Raw genomic sequence first — 7,595 nt, 5'->3', positions numbered from 1 at the left:
AAGAAACACCAATGACATATTACTCATTATTAGTTGGCTATGAACGTTATATCATAGTTAATTTCTATTTGCCAATTTTTGGTTACTGCCCAATATTTTAGTGTTTCTTCTACCTTTGTTGTAACACTTTAAAAAATGAGTTCATATCTTTCCTCTTTTTTCCAGACGATATGCATGTTAAAAGGGCTTTTCTTTGTGTCTTCCTGCTATTCAGATATTTAGTGTTTTTTCTGATGTAATGGCTTAGAGTTGTCGCTTCTCATTTCAGGTTCTTCTCATGTGCACAAATGCAGAGTGACTTGGATGCTAAAGACAGAAATAAAGAGAAAGAAACATAGTTATAAAAACTAACAAACAAGCAAACCCCAAGCCTTTGGGAAAATTTTATTTAACTTACTTGTTCACCCTGTGCAGGTATTCTTCACCTCCTCTCCCTAATACACAGAGACTTAGAACCTCTCTGGTAAGCTAACTTCATGCTAAAGTTAGCATGAACTTTATTTGATGAACTCCCATCATATTTCTGCTACTGTCTTTGAAGGGCACAGGAGGGCAGTTCTGAGACCAGCTTTTACCTTCTTTCAATGTCCTAAGAAAGAGGGGAAAACATTGCAAAAATTCCTGCCCACGTTCTGCTGTCTTTTTTTGCTCCTTTTCCTATTCCCTACACCACTTTCTCTTTTTTTAATTATCCCCAGTCCAAGGGACTCATAAATCTCATGCACTGTAACTGAAAGTGAAATTCTCCTAGTTGCTGCAAAGCAGCACAGAAGCAAATCCACAGATACTGGAATTCTGTATAAAGGGATGCTCATGGCTGAAGAGGAATAGTCTGTATTCAGTTTTCATGATTGTGTGTGCATAGATTTGCCTCCCTTTGATATGCTAAAAAAAGAAAATTCATTTCCAATAAAATCTTGAACTACTTTTGGGAGAATAAAACTACTGTTTTATTTTAGGGAATTTGTCAGTTCTTAATAGTTAAACCTGATTGGCTGAGGGAGAAAATTGCTGAGAGGCCAATCAAATTGTTTCTTATTTGAGAACTTGGCTATTTAAAGGTAGTTCAGGTGGATTTCATATAACGGGATTCTGAAATGGTCAGCCATTAGATTTTGTGTTTCAACAACTGAACAGGATGCCCCATTGATTGCCCATTCATTGTGACAGCCCAAAGCCCCGTGATTGACCAGCATCTGGTTAACTCAGTTGACCTGGATACCCAAGGCCCCAGTGATTGCTCCCTGAACCTTAAGGGGTGCTTGAACTGCCAAGGACCAGTCACATGACTGTTTTGTTTGCAGAATCATCATTGTCAGAGGACAAAATTCAGAGTCCACTTGTGTTCTTTCATAGTGCCACACAAAACAAAACAAAAATGAAAACAACCCCACAGTATTTGGGAAATTGATTCTATTATAGACATGCTTTATCATATCTACTGTTACAAGTGCAATAAAAGTTTAAAAATACAATGCTATTTACATTAGGTTTATATAGGGTTTATTTGATTTGCAGGTAATTTAAAGGTGCTATAAACTAGTAGTTCTCAAAATGTGGCAGAGTACCCAGAGTGGCAGCATCAGCATCATATGGAAACTTGTTAGAAATGCAGAGTCCGGTGTCCCTGTTCAGAAATACTGAATCAGAAACTCTGGGGTGGGACCCAGCAATCTGTGTTTCAACAAGCCCTCCAGGTGATCCTGATATGTGCTCAAACTGAAAATCACTGCTCTTAACTGTTAGTATGTGGGATTTTATTCAAATGGTGGCAGCATTGGGATCCCAATGCTTTCTATTCTCTTCTCTAACCTTTCCTCTAGGGTCCTCCAGGGTTAGAAGAGTCACTTCTCTGGCTGCTCAGTCCCTCAAGGCCCTTTGAAACTTCTATTCCTGGGGTCTGGGTGGGCTATGTGGTATTAGGATGTGCTGGGAACACTATCTGTTACTGCATTAGAACTTAGCAGTTAAACCAGAGCTTCCCATCTGGTTTGGTTAAGTAGCAGTGCTAATCTTCTGGGCTGGCCTAGGTAGCTGCACACTTATTGCAAAGAAAGCAAACTGTTGCCTTTGTGTGCTCCTGTCAGCCTCATAGGAGTAAGGTAAGGGTCAACCATCTCAAAGTATTTAGAAAAGCAATTTAAGCTTTCATTCTGGAAGAAAATTTCTGTTTGTTTTCTTTATAAGCTTGGTGTGCTGGAATTTACAACAAACCTAGAATTTTAAAAGACCCATTGCATTGAAAGGAATGTATCCATCTTCTGCGTAATATGAGAGATTCAGGGGGCCCAAGAAAATGTCAGCTTGCAATATTGCCTAAACATTTTATCTCCTTGTTCAGGAGGCTCTGGTATGGGAGCAGGGAGGTTGGAGATACAGACTCATTGGTACTACCCAACATAGTTTACTGGAACCAAATGTATCTAAGAAAAACGCATTGGTGTGGTGTTTTTTTTTTTTTCCCCACTAGAGCTGCCCTCGATAAAATGTGGGTGTCATTTGAAAAGGGCATCATTTCCAATGAATTCTGAAAGTGTCACACAGAGTATTGATTGATCAGTCTTGCCGACAGCACGACCAGGGCCAGAGTGGAGCTGTCCCTGTGATCCAATTTTCAGAGCTCACAGACACCTTCACTCCCTGGCAAATAGCATCAGCAAGTGGCAGAATGGAGGGGGCCAGAGGTGTGGGTGTGTGTACAGGAATAATCTGGCAGAAAGGTGGCAAGAATGAATGATTTTGTATCATGGCCAGCTTGTCTAACCAGTACATGTTGAAAGCTGCAAGTATCACATCTTAGGTGTGTTGGATGATTGGAAGTCTGCTTTTTTTTCTTTAACAAGCAACATTAAGCCATGAATAAGTCAGAAGCAGGTTCTAATCAATGAGGAATACCAATACTCACATCACTGAAATCATTTTAAGATAACATTAGTGTCTACATTTGTGTTTGCTTTTGTCCACAAGTTCATACACTACACAGATAGGGAAGAAGTACCCTCCCAAATGTACTTTCTTTGCAGCACATACCATAGTTATACCAAATACAGGTGGTCCTTAGAATGACAAATACACAGTCTAGGCGAGTGACTTCTAAGTGTACCACTTGTTTGCTCTAGGATTGCATGTATAAGCAGATGCATAGATGAATATGAGCAGATAGATCTACCTTGGCCCATGTCACAAAGAGTTTGGAGGTTGGCTGAGTGGCCTAAGGCAAGGTGTGGGCTTCCATTTTTCTGTTTATAAAATAAGAGAGTGGACAAAATGATTTTTAAGTTTCGTTCCATCTGTGACATAGTATGCTTTTTTTCCCCATGGGTTTTTATTCAGGGGCAGCAAGATTGAGGCAAGAGGGGCTTGGTTTGATCAGAATGGAGATTGCTGAGGGCTCTCTGTTTCCTGTGAAAATAGTTTCCCAGTGTGTGAACTCTAGACTATTGGATGAGAAAAATAAGCACCAGATTTGCATCTGGACATCAGGACAAGGACCGATGGTGCTGGAGCCTAGATGCCAGAGGAATAAGGCAAGAAGCACTTGTAGGGATTACAGGCACCTCTCTTCTGAGCTGAAGATCCCAAGGGATTTTTCATCTCCTTAGCACTCCTACCTGGGATTCTGGAGCACATTTTTGTGGGAAACATGCAAGTATATTTCTTCCCTCCTTTGCACAAGAGAATAATAATAGCACGCTGTGATTTATCCATTCTAATTCTTATATACTCTTTCAACTTTGTTGAGCCTGCTACAGTCTGTGCCTATTATCTCCTTGCGCTTGGGATATTTGTCTACCCCAATCATAGAAAGAAGAGGTTCTTTTGGTCATAATTGTGTTCTTTTCCCAATCTGACAACCTATGCCCAATCATGGACTGCTGCATTTTTGCTTAGCAAGACCTCCCAGGGTTGCTGGCAGGTTAAATGCAGCACAGCATTGAAAGCACCAAATCTTTTATAGGATGATAAGTGTATAACATTTGGTTATTATTTCCAGTGGACTGCAAACTCCCTTAGAGACCAGGATTGTGCCTGTTCTTCATTGCATCCTCTTTGCTCGGTGCATTGTGGAGCTTGATGGATTCTGTTCAATAAGGAAATCAGTTCAAGACTTGCCTCCATAGCTGTCACAAGTGACTTGACCATCTGAACTCTTCAAGTAGCTTAGGGAAAATAATTAGTATTTGTTCTTGGCAAGGAGGATGATCATTTAGACTTCCGGTCATTTTTGTGGACAGTGTGTTCGTGTAATGCTTTGAACTGTTGACTGTAACTCTTCATCATAAGAGAATCCAGGTAAAATATTCTGTCCAACTGTTGGCTTAATCTTGTTAAAGGTATGCCTAGCTTCAACCTTTGTTCTTTTGCTGGGACATGGGCTTACCGTTCGCTTTTGTTTGTTCTTGTAGCCCAGCTCCCACATATATGCAGATCAATGGACTGGCTCTACCTGGCCTCCTTCCACACCCCTCTGAGGGCCTTTGCCATTGGTCAGCAATTCCCTCAGAAGGAGGTGGGCTCACTATCAGTCTGTGTGTGCAATGGAAATCAGGACAATCATCCTGCCACAGGGGTGAGTGACACCTTTTCTAGTACCATTCTAGATGATGAAATTGAAGGGTTACTTTATAAAGTGGCCAGTCCAATCAGAAGAAGGATGAAAAAAACATCAAATAATTTTCTAGAAGGGGGAAGTGAGAACTAAAACTGGGTGACGTCATGTATTTTGCCTATTTATCTAGTGGTCTGTGATTATTTTTTAGTTTTATGGATTAAACGTGATTTTATCTGTTTGAGTGGGGGGGAAAATTAAAGTATGAAGAAATTCAGTGATCCTTTTTTCCAGCTGGTTCATAGCAATATGGAGTCTGGAATCTAGAGCATTTGACCCAAAGCCTTTTTCTATTGCTCCACACGATATTAAATTATCTAGTCATTCCTGTCTTATTCTGGTTTGCTGGCCACCCTGTGTTGAAAAACTTTCTACTGATTATGGGGGAAAAAAGTTCAGCTACTTTCAAAACCATTTACCAAAGCAAATATCCCAGGTCCCTATCTCTGTTCCATGGTGACTTATCAGTTAAGAAAATAAAAATATGAAACTTTCATCAAATTTTTGAAAGTTATTCCAAATAATTTCAAAGGCAAATTATTGTTCCACTTTTTCCAAGTTTTTATGTTTATGTTTAGTAGAAACATGCAAATTGAAAGGACATTTGAAAAGTAAGAATGATTATAATCCCATAATTTCCCCTTATTCCATATTCTTCATAGCCATGTATGCTTTATAATGATGCATTACACAGTGACTATACCTCAACTTAATCATTCCATATTTCTGAAATTTAGACTGTTTCCTCTCTTTCTGTGAGATTTTCATGTACCACTGCTATGGACCTCTTTCTTTCTTTCTTTCTTTCTTTCTTTCTTTCTTTCTTTCTTTCTTTCTTTCTTTCTTTCAAACATAATTTATTGTTAAATTGGCTTCCATAAAACACCCAGTGCTCATCCCAACAAGTGCCCACCTCCCTGCCCATCACCTACTTTCCCCTCTGCCCCACCCCCATCTACCCTAGATTGTTTTCAGCCCTTAAGAGTATCTTATGGTTTGCCTCCCTCCCTCTCTGTAACTTTTTTTCTTTCCCCTTCCCCTCCCCCATGGTCTTCTGTTAAGTTTCTTAAGATCCACATATGAGTGAAAACATATGGTATCTGTCTTTCTCTGCTTGGCTTATTTCACTTAGCATAATATAAATACTTTTTCATTATTTAAAATTTAAAATTATTTCTTTAGATCAAAAGGATGTATTCATTCTAAAGGCTACTAATATATGCTGTTCAATTAGTTTTAAAAATGGTTTTACCAACTTACACTGCATATAGGCAGTTTATTTTATCATATTCACCAGTCTTACAAATTGTCATGAATTTTTTTTTTTTTGCTGATTGATGTGTAAAAGATAGTAACCTGTTTTAATTTGCATTTTTATCTTTGTTTTTGGTTGTCTTTCCTTACTTTAATTGTTTATCATTGGAATCTTGACTTCAATTAAATTTTTAAAATATTAAATACAGGTAATTAAAAAACACTGAAAATTGGTAACACATGATTAAATAAGCAGATTAGAAGCATAGGAAGCTAGCTTCTGTTGTTCAAGCTAAGTCTCATGGACAACTGATATCTCTAAGTGGAGTGAGAATTTTTGAGAGGTGGCAGAGGAATTTAAATGGGGCTACTGGGGGCCCACGCCCTATACACTTCCTGAAATTTCTAGAACACAGAAGCTGGATAGCAGGCATTTGAAGTAGTCTTACCCTCCAGTGTGTCTCTTTGGGAGATTTTGCTCATGTAAGAATGATTTGTTTATTTCAAGCAAAACAAGTTATTTTTTTTTAGAAAATATATTTGTGAATATAATGTGACCTGGGTATCCAGTGTCCAGATCAATTCAATATTTTACTCATAAGACAACATAGTTATCTTTCCACCTAATTTCTATCAGGAAATAAATGATTCCTTTCACTGAAGACTCCAAAGGCAGTGAGGAACCGTGGGATTGGGAGGTGTGATTTGTAGATCCCGTCTAGGATGGCTTGGAAGTAATTACTGCTAAGTATAGTCATGCAGTCTGCTTATAAGACACACTAGCCGTTGTTCCAATGATTTCTATTGTTGCATCTTACATTTGGTAGATGTGTGGCATTTATAAGGATTTTGCATTTTTTGTCTCTCCTTGAAGATGGGATTTGCTTCGTAGGCACTCTCTTAACCTTGCTCTGCTGATTGAAAAGCTTAAGGACCACACAGATTTCATGGCTTCTGAATGCTTATTTATGAAATTCCAGGAAGGATGAGTGTGCTGAAAAAAAGAATTGTTTTTCTAAAAGAGAAACAGGTACAGTCAGAATGGCTCAGAATTTAATTATAAATGATTCAAAGCAATTGAATATTGCTTACTGAAAGCCAAGTTGAGGAGGAAGTCTTGTTTTTGGAAATAAAGTGCTCATAATGGGATGTGGCAGCAAACAGACAATAGAGTAAAAGTATGTTCTATTAACTCCCTTCTCTTTGCTTTTTCTGTGTTGGATTTAAGAACTATCTCAAATAAAAGGTGAGGGAAAGGATGGATTCACGGGACAAAGCAGGGGCAGGTATTTCAGAGAGTTTGGGACAAAATGAAAAAAGAAAAGACAAGCAGACTTGATCAACCGACGGGAGCTGGGCACGTTCATGACTGATAAATTGGGCTCCTGCATGCTCTAATTCCTGCTGCACCTCAGACTGCTAACACGCCTTGATAAAAAGAAGAAAAGAAAGGAAGGGAAAAAAATCCATGCAGGAGTCTGTGAGTGCACACAGAATCTGTTCCGAGCTCCCTCCACAGTCAGACATGGATCAATAAATCAATAGGGAATGTTCACTGGCTGTAAAATGGGTAGAGAATCCAGTGTCAAGCTGCTCTAAGATGGATGGACAGTGGGCTTGCTGTCTGCTGAAAGGCCAGAGGTGACTACCACCTTGAGATGAGATAAGTGACCAACAGCCTAACAGCCCTTTGAACTCAGAGTCTATGATTGAGGACCCGGGCATGGCTTAA

This window comes from Panthera leo, chromosome B3 (assembly GCF_018350215.1).
Source record: "Panthera leo isolate Ple1 chromosome B3, P.leo_Ple1_pat1.1, whole genome shotgun sequence".
Taxonomy (NCBI): domain Eukaryota; kingdom Metazoa; phylum Chordata; class Mammalia; order Carnivora; family Felidae; genus Panthera; species Panthera leo.
Note: the sequence above shows the minus strand (reverse complement) of the source record.